Source organism: Vulpes vulpes, chromosome 2 (genome assembly GCF_048418805.1).
Source record: "Vulpes vulpes isolate BD-2025 chromosome 2, VulVul3, whole genome shotgun sequence".
In the NCBI taxonomy this organism is placed as follows: Eukaryota; Metazoa; Chordata; class Mammalia; order Carnivora; family Canidae; genus Vulpes; species Vulpes vulpes.
The window spans coordinates 25573756-25594567 of NC_132781.1; the positions used below are offsets into that span (position 1 = coordinate 25573756).

The window sequence follows — 20812 nt, forward strand, 5'->3', positions numbered from 1 at the left end:
TCACGAAAAAACAAAACACAAAAGAAAACCTCACAATCTTAAGCACCAATCTGAAGCACTCAGAATCAAGGCCTACATACAAAACTAACCAAGCACAGCACATCCTACACTGAGAGCCAGAAGCATTTCTTTCAAAGTGAGAGTTTAAAAAAAGAGAGTGGTTTTCTCAGCCCTTGCTCTGAATACACCACAAATGATCAATGGGGCCCAACTACAGACACTGGACTTAGAGCAGATAGTTCAGTATCCAATGAGGCATCAAGTGGGAAAGGGAGGGGGAGCTGAACTAAATGGGATGCAGAGTCAAACACAAGGGTTACCTGGCAAAGGTCCTGCTCATGACACTAAAAAAAATCATGTGAGAGGTCCGCAAATTCTACTACTAATAAAGAAGCCCTTACCTGTAAGGCCTATGATTGGTCAGCCCTTTAAGACTGCAGCTGAAGAAAAATTAAAATCTTCTAGGTGCTGGCAAATTCTACCTAATGGAGTTCAATGTCCCATCTACCAGACTGAAGTTCACAGCTTAGTAGATAAAAATTTTAGGTTAAGAGTTTTCAAATAAAAATTATAAACCAAACAAAAACAAATATTCTAATTACATAATTGAAGAGGCAGACCTCAGACTGAGACGAAATAATTACGTCCTTCACTGCAATCTACTGTTTCCAAGACACACAAGAATCTGTTTCTTGGATTTGAGATTGGTATTAAGTGGCAATGAATCAAGGACAGAAAAACAAATGACTACTTGAAACTAATCCAAAAATCAAATCCAAAGACATTCAATTTAATACTGAGCTTGCACATACTGTCAAAAACAAACTAAAGCAGCATTTGGTTGAGTTGCTATGTTGAATGGCAGACTACTATGACCTAAAAGAAAGCAATGGCTTATGATTGGCTACGGACAGTCTGGGAATACAAGTACGTATTCATTGGTTACTGCCCATCCTTGCCACAAAAGTTTATCCAATCAGATCATGTAATACAAATAACTTCCAAAGTAAGTAGTTTGGTTTTTTCCCCCACTGTAATCAGTTTTTAACGCACATGCACTCTAAACAAGGCACAATAGTCGAGGCAGCCTAGTGGAGAAAGGGAGGGGTCTTATTTTTCTACTGTTGCATGATAAACGGTCAAAATCTGATGTCCAATGACCTTGAGACGTCCACTTAGAATTAACCCAATCACCGCAATAAATATCCCATGTCTATGAACTCTGACTTTTCATAACTGATGTTAATTTAGCTAATTCAGAATATCTTTAGAGTTGACAATAAAAATGATACTGTTATCCTAATTCTTTATTCTGGAATGAAATTATGACCTCTATTCCAATCCTTACAATATTTGAAGGAGATGGGAACTTATTCAAAAAGAAAAAATCATGGGCAGCCCCAGTGGCTCAGCAGTTTAGTGCCGCCTTCGGCCCAGGGTGTGATCCTGGAGACCCAGGATCGAGTCCCACTTCGGGTTCCCTGCATGGAGACTGCTTCTCCCTCTGCCTGTGTCCCTGCCTCTCTGCCTTTCTCACTCTCTGTCATGAATAAATAAAATCTTAAAAAAAAAAAAAAAGAAAAAAATCGTTTATTTTAAAAAGCACTATAGACATTTACAGTGAAATCATTCACAGTTTATAGGCGGGGGTGGGGGCGGTGGGTAGTTCAGAGACTGGAGTCAGAATGGTGCTCACTATTCAGTTTGTAGATTCTTCAGCTCTTTTCTTGCCTCTCTGCTTTCCAGTAGTGATAATCAAGTAAGAGAAGAATGGATACATTTAAATCCATCCATTTTAGTATTTGTGAGCTTGGTTAAGGAACTGGAGACAAAGTTTAGAGAAATTTGTTAAAATGAGGTTTTGGCATTATAAAAAGCTCTAACCAGATCCTCTTAAAAGGGTCCAAACTCCCCCCCGCCAAAAAAAGGATCCAAACTCTGGATGCACCTTTTTTTTTTTTTTTTTTACAGTTTTTATATGCAGTAAAATTAAACTTTTTGTGTACACTCTGTGAATTTTGACAAAAATCACATGTAAGCACCACTGCAATCAAAATACAACACAGTTTTTGTATAAATTTTAAGATAACCACCATAGATAAAAGAATTATTTAAGACACTTCAAAAAACAAGATTTCTACCAAGTCAAAAGCAGACAACACAGGACCTAAAAATTTAAACAAGGATTTACTGAAAACAGGAATATTGCCCCCCTCCACTTTTGCTCCTGCCTTCTAGCTAATCTACATCCCTACAAGTGCCCCCATTTCATGACTTCCCATGGCTTTAGTCACCATGTACATGCCTATCTCTTCTCCACTGCAAACCAGCTTCCTGCTGGTCAACATCACATGGCTATCTCATAGGCATCTTAAACTCAGCAGGTCCAAAATGAAAGCCCATCCTCCCCTCAAAGCCTGATCGTCTTGAATGATCCTACCATCCACCCAGTACTCAAACCAGACGTAGTGGAGTTAGCCTTAACTCCCCAGTCTCTCTCACTACCTGTACCTCCACTTCCCACTCCCCAATTTAGTCAATCACCACGTCTTGTCAATTTTACCTCAGAAATTTTTTTCAAACCCATTTGTTTCTCTTAATCCCCACAACCAACAGCTTAATTAGTTCAGGACATTATTATACTGCAGCATTATCATAATTAATGCAACACTTTCTTGTTTCATTCCTGCAGAGTAAGCTAGTGTTTGGCACAACATCTTTGCATAAAGTGTTTCCTCTACCCAGAAGGCCTTTCCTCCACCTCTGTAAACATCCACTCCAACCTCTCCAAGTAGAATTTAAATGCTTTTCCTCCTTGCTTTCAACGTGCAAATCTCTTGCTGCTCTAATTACCTGTCTTTGTCACTAGACTCAGTCCCAGGAGGGCAGCACTCAACTGTAGTACTGACCTCGGTAAGCCTGGTGTCTAGGCAATATCCAGCAAACAGTAGGTGCTTAATAAATGCTTTAAAAAGGAATGAGTGACTATATCAAGATCCAGATAAAACCGCCTCGAGGATTTTTACTTCCCTTTGCTAAGATTCTAGGCTTACCAAGTGACCTTTTGCTTAATACCACACAGTAGTTACTAGTTACATGATCTCAGGCAAGTTATTAAAAAAAAACCTCTGTGGCTCAGACTCCTCATCAGTTAAATACTGGTAAGAATACTTCCTTTGTAAGGTTATTATGAAGATCAAATGACTTATATACATGTAAAATGCTTGAAGCAGTGTCTGAGACACAGTAAGTCCTCAGTAAACATTAGCTATTAGTTTTTGCTAATAATACCTTGACACTACAGGAAGTAGACACTACAGGACTAAACAGACAGTTTTCTAGGTCATGGAAAAGACCACCCTTCAAGGAAAATTAATAAAATGGCATTCTTGGGTGCCTGGGTGGATTATTAAGTATCCCAACTCTTGATTTCAGCTCAGGTCATGATCTCAGGGTTGGGAGATCAAGCTCCACCCTGGGGATGGAGCCTGCTTAAGATTCTCTCTCCCAAATGAGTAGGAAAGATCAGGGAGGGTGACAGAACATGAGAGACCCCTAACTCTGGGAAACGAACAAGGGGTGGTGGAAAGGGAAGTGGGCAGGGGGTTGGGGTGACTGGGTGATGGGCACTGAGGGGGGCACTTGATGGGATGAGCACTGGGTGTTATGCTGTATGTTGGCAAATTGAACTCCAATAAAAAGAAATTAAAAAAAAAAAGATTCTCTCTCTCCCTCTGCCTCCCCTCCCCAAAAGGGAATGAATGAATGAATCAAATGGCATGCTGGTTTATTTGTCAACCCCTTGTGAGTTTGTTTAGCCACTCTTCCCTGAGACCAGTCAACTCTGGTGACACTAAAGAAACAGTTTACCTGTAAAACTTCAGAATGTATCCTGAATCTTGAAGACCCCATCACATTAAACGAATCCTGAGAGGGCTTATTAGAAGAGCTAGTTGGTCACTTTACAACATCTTACCTTGGTTCTCTCTGAAATACATTTTAGTCAAACGCAGTACAGTTTAGTGAAAAGAATGGGATGCTAGGTGGAAGGCATTTATAGTATGTCACTAATAGCTGGGAACCTGATTGTGCATTTTAAGTTTTATTTTATTTTTTTTTTCAAGATTTTATTTATTTATTCATGAGAGTACACAGAGAGAAAGAGAGAGGCAGAGACACAGGCAGAGGGAGAAGCAGGCTCCATGCAGGGAGCCTGATGTGGGACTCGATCCTGGGACTCCAGGATCATACCCTGGGCCAAAGGCAGGCACTAAACCACTGAGCCACCCAGGGATCCCTTAAGTTTTATTTTAATTCCAGTTAGCATACAGTGTTATATTAGTTTCAGGTGTACAATATAGTGATTCAGCACTTCTATACAATACCCTGTGATGACTGTGCAGTTTAAATAGGAAGTCTCTGAGTTTAAAAAAGTACTAGTCAGTTCTCAATTATCCATACAAAAAGAGGTAAAAGTGCTGTTATGCAATTCAAAACAAAGAGTGAAAAATAAATCCTTACCATTTTACTACTAATAAAATGTATTTACATAGCATGGCCATACATTAAAGTCATCATGGGATTGATTTCAAAATAAAAGGAGGCCAGCATAAAATAAATTCCTATGGATAATAACAGGAAGATCATTTAAAACTATTATTATATAATAATCCCTCTCAACCTCCCAGCATCCTCTTGAGGCTGAATCTTGGCCACAAAATTCTTTTGAACAAAAATCTCTAAATGTCACTCAGAAATAAAAGGTGAGAACAACTGAATTTCCAAAGGTGAATCATTCTAGACCTGAGGAGCCAGGAGACAATCATCCAGCAGAAGATTTTTGCTCTCAAAGATGTGGGGGTACATTATTATGCCTAAGGAGCTAGGAGTGGGTATCAGCCTAACTGCAGACCAATTTATGTCATAAAATCAAGGTATTCTTTTTTTAAAAAAAACATTTATTTATTCATGAGAGACACAGAGAAAGAGAGAGGCAGAGACACAGGCAGAGGGAGAAGCAGGCTCCATGCAGGGAGCCCGACATGGGACTCGATCCCTGAACTCCAGGATCCCACCCTGGGCTGAATGCAGCACCGAGCCATCCGAGCTGCCCAAATCAAGGTATTCTTGAAAGGTTACGTAGCAATCTCAGCACCAGAAAGTACTTCAGCAACCACCTTGTCTAAACTCTTTCGTTTTATAGAAGAAACGGAGATCTACAAAGTTGCAACATATCTGTGAAACTACATAATATTTAAATACTGGGAAGTTCACGTATTTATTTATGATATAATTGACATGTAAGAGTGTATTAGCTTTAGGTGCACAACATAATGATTTAATATATGTGTAATACTACAAAATGATCAATGTTAATGTCCATCATCACATAGTTACAAAATTTTTTCTTGTGATGAGAACTTTTAAGATCTATAGAAAGTTCATTATTTAAATAATACACTTATGTAAGTAAATTTCTTCTAAACCTCTTGTAAAAAAAAAGAGAGAGAGAGTTTAATGCATTCAGTTTAAATTGGGCCATATCTATGTATCTGCTCTATCTTCTAGTTCCATACTGAACAACTTCAGATGTGCTTAGAATAAAATCAGTCCTCTGGAATATAACTTAACTCCCACACAAACCTCTCCACTACACCACCACATGAACCCTGCTCTCTAGTTTGTTGGTTAGACTATAGCCTATGTGTCAGCTCATACACAATCATGTGGCTTCCTTAAATCTGGTCACACCATTCTGAAAGCCAGGAATATTCTCCTACCTCTTATTTGAATATTATCCTTCTGGATCCAGGTCAAGTTCCATATTGCCTTGAAGTCTTTCCTGATCACCCTAATTCCCTCTGAATTCCTATCATACTTACTGACACTTTCTTGGCAGTTAACAAAGATTACTTAGAACCCTTACCTGATAATTAACATAGTATGCAGAGTACTATAATTCTTCTGTGTATGTCTTTCCCTACTACCAAATTCTCTTTAGGTAGGTCTAGTAAGACCTAAAACTGGGTATTTAAGAAACAAAACTTTTCAGATGGAAAGAGGAAAATGGCTAACAAAATAATAGATTCTTTCCTTTATTAAAATGTTCTTTAATGCTGTTTAAATATCCAACTATAAAAGTATCAGAAGAATAATTAGGACAAAATGGAACACTGCATACCCCTTAACACACAATTCCACTTCCAGAATCCATCCTAACAAATTGATCTGATCAGTGTATAAATATTTATGTATAAGGATGCTCATCAGAGCATAATTTATAAGCAAATATTAGAGAAAAAGGAAGTTCATTTGTAGGGAATTGACCAAATATGATGCATTCATACAAAAAAAAACTCTATGTAGAATTCTATGTAGTTATTTTAAAAGATTATTTTTAGTGACATGCAATGTTTTTAAGTTTGGGTTTTTTTTTCTATTTCCTATTATTTTAAAATCAGAAAAAGTATCAGAAAAATATTTCTTATTATTTAAAATCAGCAAATCTTTTCATTCTGAATAAAAATACAGTATAGATTTTGCAATTACATACATCTCTTTTCAAAGGCTTGTGTGTATGGTGCATTACTCACATTTACTACTGTCACTACCACTTAAGGAGTGATGCACCAGCTCGTGAGAAGCAGTACAGTCCCTAACAATGCATCAAAATCAACATATAACTCATTTCCCTGCTGTTTTCATGTGTTTCTTCAAGCCAGAAGTTTCTGAAATAATTTACCAGCAGTTTTCACTGAAGGAAGTTTTTCACCTACACAGAGGACATTTCCGTAAGTGGTGACAGGAGGGCTATCAGTCAGGTTATCATCAAGTCAAGTTATATTTCAAAGGACAGGGCAGCCCGGGTGGCGCAGCGGTTTGGCGCCGCCTGCAGCCTGGGGTGTGATCCTGGAGACCCGGGATCAAGTCTCATGTCAGGCTCCCTGCATGGAGCCTCCTTCTCCCTCTGCCTGTGTCTCTGCTTCTCAGTCTCTCTCTCTCTCTCTCTGAATAAAATAAATAAATCTTAAAAATAAAAAAAAAATTAAAAAAACAAAGGACAACCACTACTCCATCATCAGATCACCAACGTGGAAGGGAACTACCACTGACTGAGCCTTTCTGGTCAACAGATTGGAGTCCTGCAGTACATAAGACCAGCATAGTGCTTGGTGTCTTGGTGTCAAAAGAACCCCAACGGTCTATGGCTCCCACCACCATTCTACTTCAGATGCTCACCCACACTCTCTACCCAAGCCAGGATCTCTTGGAATATTCTCTACTCCCCAGATACCAACTTCCAAAGTTTTTTCCCTGAACACCTATTCCCTTTACCAAGTGGAAAAGAAGAATCAAGATGAAGAGGTACAAAAGCCCTGAAGGAAGACTTAGCTGGATATATTGGAAAAATAAAAAGAAAGCCAGGGCGACTTGATCACAACAAAGGAAAACACCGTACATGAGATAGGCAGGAACCACACCACAGAGGACCTAACAAGTTATGATAGAGACTTTGGATGTTTATTTTCATAAAGTTTGCCGCTCCCACGGTGAATCAATTTTATATAAATGAGACCTAGATCTATCTTTCAAGCCTCATCTGCTCTTCGAAAACCCAGGGCAATAGATTCAACTGCATGCCTGCTAGGCAGCCTCTCCTAAATGTCAATACATGCAAAGCCAAACACTATCTTTTTTTCCAAAGCAGCTCCTCCTGACTATTTTATATCTGCTAACAGACCGATCATTCATCCAGGCTTGGTATCTCAAAGCTGTCTTGCATTCCTGGCCTACTATCCACCTCCACCCCTTCAAGGCTCCTCAGGGCCTCAAATCTCCAACTCACTTTCTTTTCTCCCAGTTCACACTAGCACCAATCCCTGTGCAAGTTGCTGGAACAGGCTAACCAGTTTCCACACCTCTAGTTCTTTCCATCAAATCTATCCTATGTGATGTCATTTAGATACTTCTAAGACCATCGTAAGCACATGATATACAAATTTATTACCTCAAGTTCTGACTTCACTTCAAGCCCCACTCATATATCTGCCTACTTAACATATTTATACTTAGCCATGTTCGCATCTCAAATTTAACATGTCTAAAATTGAACTCCTGATTTCTAATCTTCCCTCCAAAACCCACACTTGCCCCTCCCATTCTTATCTCCCACTCCCATCTCAGTAAGCGGCACCTCTACACATCCAACTGCTTGAGCCAGAAAGCTGGGAGTCAGTCTTGACACTCTTCTTCCTCAACCCCCACAACCAATCTATAATTAAATGGATTCTTTCTTTAACATACTTTTCAAATCCATCTACTCTTCTCCACTGCCTCTGCCACTGAGTCCCACCTGCAAAGGTTCTTATTTAAGTGGTATGAGGTGCAGCCCAGGCACCCAGATATTTAAGAGCTCTTCAGGTAACTCTAAGAGGCAGTTATGGGAGAGAACCACTGTTCTGCAGGTTCTGGACTCCCACTAACCTCTCTGCCCTCACTTCTACTTTTTCTCTTGCTCACTTAACTCCAGCCACACTGGCCTCCGTGCTTGCTCCTTGAACACACCAGGTGCATCATTCCTCATGGCTTTTGCCTTTGCTATTCCCTCTGCCTAGAGCTCTGGCAGCTTCTACAGATAATTTACTCAAATATCACCTCTGTAGTGCTTTAGTGAGACATTTCATGGCCATTCCACTTAATACTGCAACCCCCACATCCACCCCAACATACCCTATCTCTTTCTTAGGCTTTATTTTCCTCCTTGGGACATACTGCCTTTTAACATACCACGTAATTTATTTACCTTATTTACTGCCTGAATATGCACTTCATGAGAGCTGGGACTTTTGTCTGTTCTGTTCCTTATATATCCCCAGTACTTGAAAGAGTATCCAGCACAAGGGAGCTACTCAGTTAATGTTTAGCTCCCTCAGCAGGGCCTTCCCAGATTCCCTCAACTAGACCGAAGTATCCCATTATTCTCCAACAGTAATTTATTCTTTTCCTTCATTAATAATTTGTAATTACATTTGTGTTTATTTGCTGAAGTTTCTTTCCTAGATGGGAAATTCCATGAGAATACGATTTTCTATTTGGTTCACCATTGTATACGCTGTTTTTCATGACTAACTGGCACAGAGTAACTGTTTTATTTTATTTTTCAGAGTAACTATTTTAAAAAACAGTCAATGAATGAATGAATAAATGAATGAAATTGAATACATTTTCTGAAAGCACACTCAGCGTGTTATTTTTCGATCAAAATCTATCAAAGTCTCTCCATCACTTACCACATTAAAGCCTAAATGCCTGGCCTTGATAGAAGACCTTCCATGTTCTGGGCCAATTTCTCTCCTATTTTACCTCCTATTATCTCAGGCATCTTTTGCTTCAGTTCCACCGCACTGTTCATTATTTCCAGTACACACCCTATACTAACACACACTGCATTTCCCCACCTCCACATTTTTGCTTATGATGTTCCTTCTGCCTGAATTCCCTTCCCATCCCTGCCAATCAAAATTCCAGCCTTTAAAATACCTACCCTTCAAAACCCAACTCAAAGGTAACCTTCACAAAGACAGTCCAGACTCCCACCCCAGCTTTCCCAACTGAATGATCCCTTCCTCTTATAAATACCCAAGTACGTAATACTGGTTTACTTCCCCACTCATTTCACAACATGTTCCTTCCCTACGATTTACAAAACCTTTCATTTATAGTCACTCAATAGATACTTGTTGAAACAAAGTCAGTTAACACCACTACTCCTGTTTCCATCATAAAACATGTTTAAATGGGGGTGGGAGGTGGGGGAAGGGATATTCTCTTTAGCAAGACCTTTAATAATCAAAAAGACATAAGGCTGGAATGGCAGATTCTCACCCTTAATCCCCCCTTCTATGCCTTTTCTGCTAAGGCAAGATCTTCCCAAATTTTTGGATTTCATATTTTTTAATGTAGTCAACTTCTGGAAAAAAAAAACATTAAGCTGCATGTGCTACTACAAGGATATAAATCCCATAAGCTATATTAAAATGGGTTACCTTAAGATGATCACGTACCTGAAAGAATATCTGGTTGAAAATCTGGATACCTTAAACTCTGCTGTTTGAAAATGATCACGACTAGGAAAACATTTCTGTTCAACAAGAAATCTGAAACTTTTAAAGTATTCTATTCATTTCTGTATCATGTTAAATGATAGTAAATAATAGCAACAATGCAGTAAAATTCTACCACGAACACTTATTCTATCTCAAGTAATAGGCCTTTGTTTCCCTACTCACACCGTCTCATAAGGCTGTGGTTCCTAAAATGTAGTCCACTGATCCCTGGAAGTCCCTTTCAAGGAGTTCATAAAGTTGAAACTATTTTCATACTACTAAGAAATCATTTGCCTTTTTCCACTGCGTTGACATTTGCACTAGTGATACAAAACCAACAATGGTAAAACTACTGGTGCTCTAGCATAAATCAAGGTAATGACATCAAACTGTACCAGAGTCCGGTGTCTTTCACCATCTTGTACTCGTGATTCTCCTTTTAAGTCAATATCACTTAAGAATGGTTTTGATAAAGCAATAAATTTTCTTGATAAAATTTGAACTTTTAATCAAAAATTAGAATTTTGGAAATCTTGTAGCTCCTGACAGATTCCCAATACTTACAGACTTTTCTGATGAGATCGGTTATGATATTAACTAATGTGGGCTTTTTATTTGTTTTTTTAAAGCAGGTTCCATGCCCTGCATGGAGCCCAATGCAGGGCTTGCACTCACCACCCTGAGATTAAGACTTGAGCTGAGACCAAGAGTCAGTTGCTTAACTGACTAAGCCACCCAAGAGTCCCTAACATTTTTTTTATATTGCATTATGAAATGTGTCATATGGAAAATTTGCCTAACTCAATGAACCAATGTTTCCCAGACAACCAATGCGTGTTATCAAATCATGAACAGGTGAAAAACCCATTCAAACTGCAAGACAGACCAATGGATTTTAACTTAACAGTAACATCAATGATTTTATTTTTTTTATTTTTTATTTTTTAAAAGATTTATTTATTTACTTATTCAGAGAGAGAGAGAGAGAGAGACAGGCAGAGACACAGGCAGAGAGAGAAGCAGGCTCCCTTACAGGAAGCCTGACGTGGGACTCGATCCTGGGTCTCCAGGATCACACCCCGGGCTGTAGGCGGCACTAAACCGCTGCGCCATCGGGGCTGCCCAACATCAAAGATTTTAGATTCCATACTGAAACTTAACTTTTAAGAAACTACAACTGTCAAGTTTTGGTGTAGTATCAGAGAAGAATATGCACAACTGTTTGCAAATACTTCTTCCTTTTCCAACTACATATCCCTTGTGGTTGTATTTTCTTCAAATACTTCAATCAAAACCATCAGTCATATCAGATTGAATCCACAAGTAGATATGAAAATCTATCTTCTATAAGTAAGATATTTAAGAGATTTGCAAAAGTGTTTTAAAAAAGCCACAGTCTTCTAATTTTTTGAAAAGTTATTTTTCATGAAGATATTTATGTTAACATGAGATAGGTCTTTACAAAGTCATTAATTCTTTGAAAAAGGGGTTCCCTGGGTGGCTCAGCGGTTTAGTGCCTGCCTTTGGCCCAGGACACGATTCTGGAGTCCCGGGATCGAGTCCCGCATTGGGCTCCCTGCATGGAGCCTGCTTCTCCCTCTGCCTGTGTCTCTGCCTCTCTCTCCCTCTCTATGTCTATCATGAATAAATAGACAAATAAAATCTTAGAAAAAAAAAAAAAAGGAATCTGAATTAAGCCTCGTGCATACTGAAAGTTTATTTACAGCAGAACACCAGAGCCCATTAAGTCTCACAGCTGAAGTCCTTGGAACTGTTTTGGTTCCAGGAATTTCTAAGGTCTTGTTCAGCTTTTCCTTGGATTCTACTACAACTGTTTCCTTTTGATAAATCTTTTATATGTTATATTAAATAGGTTTATTTTCCTTACGATCAAGAAAGCCTTGATGCCACAGAACTTCAATACTGTTAACAAGAGTGCTTTACTGGTGTCCTTATCAAGGTTCTCCTCCATTTGACGATCATATCCCCATATAAAAATGAAAATCACTCCAACAAAACTAAAATTTGAATGGAAATTACAGGCTTATTCAGAACAAGAGACAAACTTAATGGTCAGCTGCTAGGTTAAGTAAGCTTGGTTTGTTTCTTTTTGAGAAGGCCATTATATATTATGTCAATATATTTTAGACAGCAAATGGCTTCATTAAAATATACCAACCTGACAGGGTTTTTCAGGGATGCTGATGAACAGAAAAAGAATAAGGTAGGAAGACCTGCCATACTAGATATGAACAATTATAAAGCTAATTAAGGCAGTGTAGTACTAGTATGAGACAGGCAAACAGACCAACATTACAGAAGAGGCAATGCAGAAACATTTAAGTGGCATTATAAAGTAGTAAGAGGCAGACATGACTATTCAGTACATAATCGTGGGGTACTGGGTTATCTTTACAGAAAAAAAAATTAAATTCCTACTTCAGGGTTATCCTTATGGAAAAACGTTAGATTCCTACTTCACGCCAAACATCAAAATAAATTCTTTTTTTTTGTTGTTGTTGTTTTTTTATCAAAATAAATTCTATGTGGATTAGAGACCTAAATGTGAAAAGCAAAACTTTAAAACCTTTAGAAGAGGGATGCCTGGGTAGCTCAGTGGTTGGGTGTCTGCATTCGGCTCAGGGCGTAATACTGGGTGCAAAGATCAAATCCCGTATTGGGCTCCCTGCAGGTAGCCTGTTTCTCCCTTTGCCTATGTCTCTGCTTCTGTGTCTCTCATGAATAAATAAAATTTTAAAAACAAAACAAAACAAAACAAAACAAAAAAACAGTTACAAGCTATAACTGTCAGTATAGGGGAGGATTCCTTCATTAAGACACAAAAACCACAAATGAAAATGGAAAAACATAATAAATCTGACTCTATTAAAATTTAAAACAATTTCAATAAAAGATAAAATAAAGTTAAAAAAATTAAACACACCCTTAGGATGACTACTATCAAAAAACCCTCAGAAAATAATAAGAGTTGGGAGCATGCAGAGCAACTGGAACCCTTGCATGCATACTGTTGGTAGAAATGTAAAATGGTGTAGCCTCTATATTAAACAGTACGCAGTTCCTTAAAGAAATTAAAAATAGAAATACCATACGATTCAGCAATTCCACTTCTGGGTATATACCCAGAAAAACTGAAAACAGGATCTCAAAGAGAGAGCTGAACACCCATGTTTGCAGCATGACACACGGAAGTCAAAAGGTATAAGTAACAACACAAGTGAACACTGATAGATAAATGAATAAACAAAACGTGGTATAAGCACACAATGGAGTATTATTCAACCTTAAAAAGGAAGGAAATTCTAACATGTGGTACAACAGAGATGAATCTCAAGCGCATTATGCTAAGGAAATAAGCCAGATACAAAAGGACAAATACCATATGACTCCACTCATATGAAGTATCTAAAGTAGTCAAAATGACAGAAACAGAAAGAAGCACCTATTTCTAAATACCTAAATCTCAAATTAAGGAGATGAATGATGACATACACATTTTTTTCTTACAAATAGGTATGCTAGAGAGGAGGAATTAGAGGCTTTAAGAGAACTACTGTAAGCCCTTTGTAATGTAGCTAGTGCCACAGGAGGAAGATTTGTGCCAAAAGCTTCTTAGAAAGACACAGTCAAGAATAAAGGTCTTCACAGTCAAGTAAGGGTTAGTGTCTGAATGTTTAATTTCCATTCTGAGGCCTGCATCCAGCTCTCCCCAAGCAGCATGACCAGCTTTGCCACACCGAGTGGCCAGGCAACTCCTGCCAATTCTATTAAAACGTGACTGTAGTTGTAAGAATGAAGGCCCAAGTCATTTCTTAAAGAAATTATAGTTCAGAATCTTTTTCCTATAATGAGTTTGTCAAAAACAAAAGTAAAAGAAGCTATTGGAACTTAGCGGCAAATGTGTTAGCCTTGCTTTTCATAGTGATTCACCACGCCTGAAAACAAACACAAGAAACAGGTGCACTTTCCTGAATACACAACCAGAATTTAGTATGGGGCCAGTATTGTTATGAAACCAGGTTAAGAATTACTTTACTAAGTCTGGAAGTAAATACGACAAGAGAGTTTTAAAAAAAAGAATTTCAGATAAATATTACAATACTGTTATTATCAGGCCTTGAGTAGCTCGAAATCAGTAAGATTACTCAAAATACCACTACATGGTAAGAGTCTAATAAAACATTTTCTAAGACAGGAATTAGTCCAGCCCCTAAAGCCCCCTTTAGAATGCAGTCCCACTATTTCTTTTGTTTGTATTAACCTTCATTAATGTGATGGATTTTAAGAAAACACTTTGGATATGACAACATTTCTCCTGAGTCTCAGGTCATGACAAAAATCCACAGGATTCAGCACTGTTCCAGACCCTGAGTTAAGACAGCTAGATATCAGAGTTCATGGCCTATCTGAAAATTTTCCCTAATTAAGAACAATTTGTCTCATTCCTTTTTTTATGATGAAAATCTAGTGATAATGAAAAAATTATGCTATCACAGCGTAATATTACATAACATTCCAACTATGTGGAGAAATGAGGAAAAGGGAGGAAAAACAAACATATACTTGTGCACGTACATGCTAAGATGCTTTTTCTCAACACTCAAACCCCACATCTCCAAGAAAGCTCATAAACACAATTTCTGTCTCTAAATTCCATTTTGTGTACCTTTCATCTCAGAAAGCAAGCAAGGTTACTCAAGAGAGAAGAAATTCCCAGACTCTTCTACAGCTAACTTTATTCTAGGGAGGTGGAGGGAGGCGGTGCTGTCTTCAAAGGTACTAGTACTACCCATCTTTCACAAAGAGTACTCAAGACAAGGAATCTGTGAGGTGCAGAGTCCAGCAATGCCAGTGGCACAGAAGAAATGAGTCCAACACTAGGTGCATTATGGTAGAACAAAGCCACCTTCAGGTTTGAGATGTTGGCTCCGTAAGCTCCATGATGAACAACATAATAAAAGGGAAGATGTGGTATACGTACATATCCCACATATGGGTGTGTATACACACATGTATATGGATATATCTCTCTCACACACACACACACACAGACACACACACAGAGATGAGGGTTCCACACCTAGGACAGGAAAGACACAAAAGTGACGCAGGAACTTCTTGTACCAGAGGGCAAGGAAGCACACACCAAGCTTAAAAGGCTTCCACAAGCCAAATATGGAACATTTTGGGCTTCAAAAAAATGTCTACAATTGTTGGTAACATGTAGAATAAATTAAAGTCCATGCATTTACAGTGGTACTAAAGCAAAAAAAGTGAGAAAAAGAAACAATTAATTTACCACCATTAGTGAGGTGATTATTATATCATCTCCTTACTCAGGAAATTGTTGAAAGGAAAATTAAGAATTTTCCTAACTTTTTGATAGAAATTATTATTCTGAACTGATGAGGGAAATCTTCATAGAAGACTGAAGGCTAATCAATGTAAAAGGAATAGAATTAGAAAATTAGCATTTGGCAACAACCAAAGAAATAACTGGTTCAGACAAGGATCACTATCATTAGGTGAAAGACTGCTAGAAAAGTGCAACAGTATAGTTCCAAAGTGTTACCACTCTACAGATTACTTACTAACTACAAAAGGAAAAAAATGTCTCCGCTGGAAATCTGGTATTTATCATTTTGAACAAATGATCAATCAAATTCAACATCATTAATAATGGCATAATATGAGATTATATTTCTCTTATTGTGACCCAATATGAAGTACAGAGCAACACCTATGAAGAATTCTTACCAAAAGTATTTAATCTGAATCTAATCAGGCCTTAGACTTAAATGCTAATTTGTGGGAAATACAGAGATAAAGGAACAAATTAAATGAAACTATGAGGAAACAATCAGAAAATTCCAGAAGCAATATATTCTATAAGAAAAATGGCCTAATCTCTTCATAAAGGCAATTTCTTGGGGTGCCTGGGTGGCTCAGTGTTTGAGTGTCGGCCTTTGGCTCAGGTCATGATCCTGGGGTCCTGGGATCCAGTTCTGCATCAGGCCCCCCTCAGGGAGCCTGCATCTCCCTCTGCCTCTCTGTGTCTCTCATGAATAAATAAAATCTTTAAAATAAATAAAGGCAATTTCTTGTGGTTTCTAAATAAAATATTTAAAAAGACTAAAGATATATGTTTGGAGAAAAATCTGAACATTAACTGGATATTAGATGGTTTTAGGAAATTACTGTTAATTGCCTTAACTGTGACAATATACCATAAGAACACTGAAGCAAAACAATCTCTTTAAGAAGGTATATCTGAGGTTTTTAAAGTATGAAAGTGTTAAGATGTCATGATGTCTGCAACATAAAAATTTACATATTATACATATAAACATATGAACATATGTACATAAAGCAAATATAACAAAATGTGAATTATGAAATCTAGGGGATAATTTGTATAAAGGTGATTATTGTACTATTCTTTGAATTTTTCTGTATGGTTAAAATTACAAACAGTTGTAAAAGGGAGGGTGAGGGTGGGCTCAAAATGCACTTCCTCCAGGAAGGCTTCCCAAAGGAACTCTCCTCTAAACCTTATCACTCTCTTACAAAGTCCTCTCAACATGGAACACAGTGTATTATGGTTCCCATTTGAACCGCTCTCTTACTATTTCACATATTCAGGAGACTTGGTTTTCTAACAAGACTGTGAGCTCCTTCAGGCACAGGCATTTTAAAATTATTTTCAAATTCCTCACAGCTTTACAATCAGCAGATTTTTAAAAAGTACTAGTACCAAGATTTTGTGAAAGCACTCATTAAAGCACCTTTAACTAGGTTAGCTTTTCAATTCCTCAACAGAATGGCAGTTCGCTTGTACAAACAATTTTGAGTCAAAGCTATCAAAAGGAGATCATAAAACATCACTTATGGGCTTAGAGAAACTAGCATCTAAGAGTTAAAGGAAGCATGAGTTTTACATGTCTTCTGAGCAGTGTCATGAATTTGCTGTTATCCAGGCATATATATGACTTTATTCTCATGACATTACTCTTCAGTCAAACAGTATCTTCCATCACCACTCCCATCTGCAAAACTGTGACGGCATTTATCCACAACTCCTGGGAGTAATGAAACTTAACAAGCCACGTAAAGAACTTAAAATCTTAGATGAAAGGCTGCACAAAGATAAAAAACATGTTGATAATACAGTGTTGGTGAGGAAGGAGGCAGCGTCCTACACTGCTGGCAGGAATATAAATTCGTACAACTTCTACAGCAAGCAGTTCGGCAATATCTAACAAGATTAAAAATGCATATATCCTCTGGTCCACCACTTCTGCTAGGAATTTACCCAAAAGATACCCATGTACCTAAAAAACACATACAAGGAATTAATTGTAGCACTGGAAACAACCTAAGTCCCCAATAATCAGAGCTGGCTGAATGATGGTACATCTGTACAAGAGAGTATCTGTCATCTTTCAAAAAGCAAAAGGTATTCTATTACTGTATGGAATGATGGCCAAGATATACTAAGTGAAAAAAGCAAAGTGCAGAATAATGGCTATAGTACCTTCCCATTTGTGTAAAACAATAAATAAAGACAAAAACTTAAAAGGGTATATAAGTAGTATATACTTGTAGAAGCGCTATCTCTGGAAGGGTAAACAAGATACGAGTAACAACAGTTTCCTTTGCAGAGGTTTTAACTAGAGGGATGAAAAGAGGACAAAGAAGGAAAATTTTTATCTCTGTGTACCTTTTGAATTTTGTTTTATGTTTATGTGTTACCCATCTTATTTTTTTAAAGATTTATTTTAGAGAAAGAGTGAGCGAGCGCATGATGGGGGAGGGAGGGAGAGGGAGAGAGTCTTAAGCAGACTGTGAGTTGAGTGTGGGGCCCTACTCGGGGCTCGATCTCAGGGTCCTGAGACCACAATCTGAGCCAAAACCAAAATGGGATGCTTAACTGCATACACCACCCAGGCGCCCCATGAGTTACTCATTTTAAAAAGCCTTTGAAAACATGGCTCTGCACCAATACAAATCAATGATACTCATCTTAATCCTAAAGGCAATCATGCCTTCACAGCATAAAATTTTTTTAATATGCCATTAGACCAGGTGAAATGTTTCCAGATAAAAACAAAGCACCAAAACATCAGAGATGACAGAAACCTTCTGAGAAATGGATATTTATTACCTCGATAGTTTTATTTCAAGATTTTTACCAGAACCGGATGCAAGTCTGGACACAGGCATCAGTGAACATCTTTCAGTTCACTAACCACTATGAAGGGCTCAAACAGAAGTCACCAAAGTGCCATTGTACACCAACCATTCCCACCCTAAGTGTGGAGCTATCACAGTAACTTATACTTCTCACTCTTCACACAAGGAAAACAAGATGAGTCTCCAGCTCTTTCCAGGAAACAAGATGATATATGCCCCCTAAATTCCTGTCCTGCTTCCATGTCATCTCTTGGTTCCCACTGAAACCATGGCAACAGGAAACAGCACAAAAGACAGCTGAACCATGCAAAGGCCAGGGTTAAAAAGGGAAGTGAAAATATGTATGTGTGTGTGTATATATATATATATACATACACACACACATATATATATATAAATATATATACACACACACACACACACACGTTAAGGCCCCAAAACATAAGGTTCTACAGTTAAGAATCTTTGCTAGAATACCAAAGAAAGGACACAAAGGAAAGAAAATAGAAAATAAGGCTTACTAATACTGCCCATTCCCAGTTATCCAGATAGGAAACAGGTTTGGCAAAGATAATTGAAAAACACACAAAAGGCTGCCCCCCACCCCAACAATTCAACTATATTCATTTCAATGCTATTCAGCAAATCCCCTGCTTGTAAGAGTTTATTATTTCCTCACCCTGTTCTGATGGCAGAGGGAAGAAGCATTGAAGTATCTGAGAGTGGCAATAAAGCAGCAAATTAAGGACTATGAATAATCTGCCAACTGAAAACCTAGGTCCTAGATCACAGAAATATCACTGTACTTTAGAATTCCTTATTTTATATTGCTCTTCGTTATCTGTAAATGTGCAAGAAACATCACTCCCACTGCTTCAAGTTAAAACCTCCACAGGGTAAGTTATTTTCCACTCGTAGTTTCAGATTGCTTTTGTTTTCATGTCATGTTCACAGAACATCAATAATGTACAGCTAAAACTGAAAGTGCTAAGGAAGATCCTTTTTTTTTTAAAGGAAGATCTTTTACAAAAAAAAAAAAAAAGAGAGAGGCAAATAGGTCACACGAGGGCTAGAGAGAACCCTGATGTCTTGATTTACAGTTACTGCTCTAAGCCTTACACTGTGTTCTTTATCGCTACCTTATCTACTTCTATGACAATTAAGAATTTTACTAAAAGGTAGTCCCCCTTATTTTTGTGACCCTCAGTAACTCCTTAGAAAGGCCACCAAAATCCCCTGCCAGAATTACTGAATGGGTTGGGGCACCTACTACTAAGTTTAGGGGATGTTTATATTAAAAGTACAGCATTACTATGAGAGGAAAGAAAAGTAATGCTGGAACTAGAAGTTGCAGTGACAGTTTCAAAAGAAGGGTCAGCGTGGGGCACGTTGGCTCTGGAAGGCGTTAGTAGCCTGGGAGTCTCTAGGGCAACACCAGATGCAAACAGTGCTTTGTCAGTAAGTCTGTCAGATAATTTAAACTCTCCGTTTTGGATACGAGCAACAGGCGCACTATCTGGCAGCCCACTGTCTGGGAAGAAGGCGGGCGCGTGGTCAAGGGGCTCTTTATCCCGCAGGTCCCTGCAACACAGCGATGCGCATGCGCCCCGGGGGCAGCGAACAAGCACCCCTAGCTCGTTCACACTCGCGCATGCGCAGTCACCCATCTCGCCGCAGGCGACAGCTCACTATTTGGCAAGGGGGATGGGGCTGGGAAAACGATGGGGGGGCTGAAGGCAGGGGGCGCATTTGTGTCTCCTGAATGCTTGGGATTGGGAGAAGGAACGGTTGATTAGGCTCTGGCATTCCCAGGCCACGTAACCCAGGATGTGGGATATGGGACAGGGAAGAGTATATGTGTGGCGGGGGGGGGTTCCGGGGGGGGGGGGGAGTTGGGGTCAGTCACCTCTTAAGGGAGGCGCCCCCCCACTCCGACAGGACAGCCCTCTCCCTTGACTCTCCTCCCCCCACTCACCTGAGAACGGCGGCGACAGCTGCTGGTCCCCGTCCCCCTGCGCTCGCTTCATACTGTCCGCAACATCCGGGACCTGCGGGACCGCCGATACACAAATACACACACACTCGGAGCGCGCACACTCACACACACACACACCGACACACACCGGCCGAGGCGTCATGGCGTCAGCACGTCGACGCAGCGAGCGCGTACCCGCCGGGCCCCACCCCGCGCGGCCTCCGCCCCTCTTCTCCCCTCCCTGGGTTCTCCTGCCCCTCCTCCCACTTCCTCAAGACTCCGCCTACCTCCCTTAGTGCGCGTGCGTCCGGGCGGCTTCCCGGGGCCCGAGGGATTTGAGGGGGAGGAGGGGCCTGACTAGAAAGAGGCGGGAACGCGGAGGGGGTTGCACGCGGGGCGCGGCGGACTACACGGAGGTGCGAGGCCCGAGTAGAGGCCTGGCAGGGCGGGGGGGGGGAGCGGAGGGGGGAGGGGGGCGGGCGGCGTAGCAGTAAAGGCATTGAACAATAGCAACCTA

The 20812-nt window shown here is 39.4% G+C and overlaps 1 protein-coding gene across 2 annotated transcripts in view; it reads right to left on the reverse strand.

Annotated features, from left to right (window-relative positions):
- The window catches only part of SPOP (speckle type BTB/POZ protein), a 66690-nt gene extending 46103 nt beyond the window's left edge, over positions 1-20587 (reverse strand). The window contains exon 1 of one of the 2 annotated variants that reach the window (XM_025995855.2): positions 20296-20587. The gene's annotated coding sequence lies outside the window, so the exon portion shown is untranslated. The remainder of the gene's footprint in view (positions 1-20295) is intronic. The other variant, XM_025995856.2, reaches the window with a different exon arrangement.
- Positions 20588-20812: the final 225 nt, after the last annotated feature.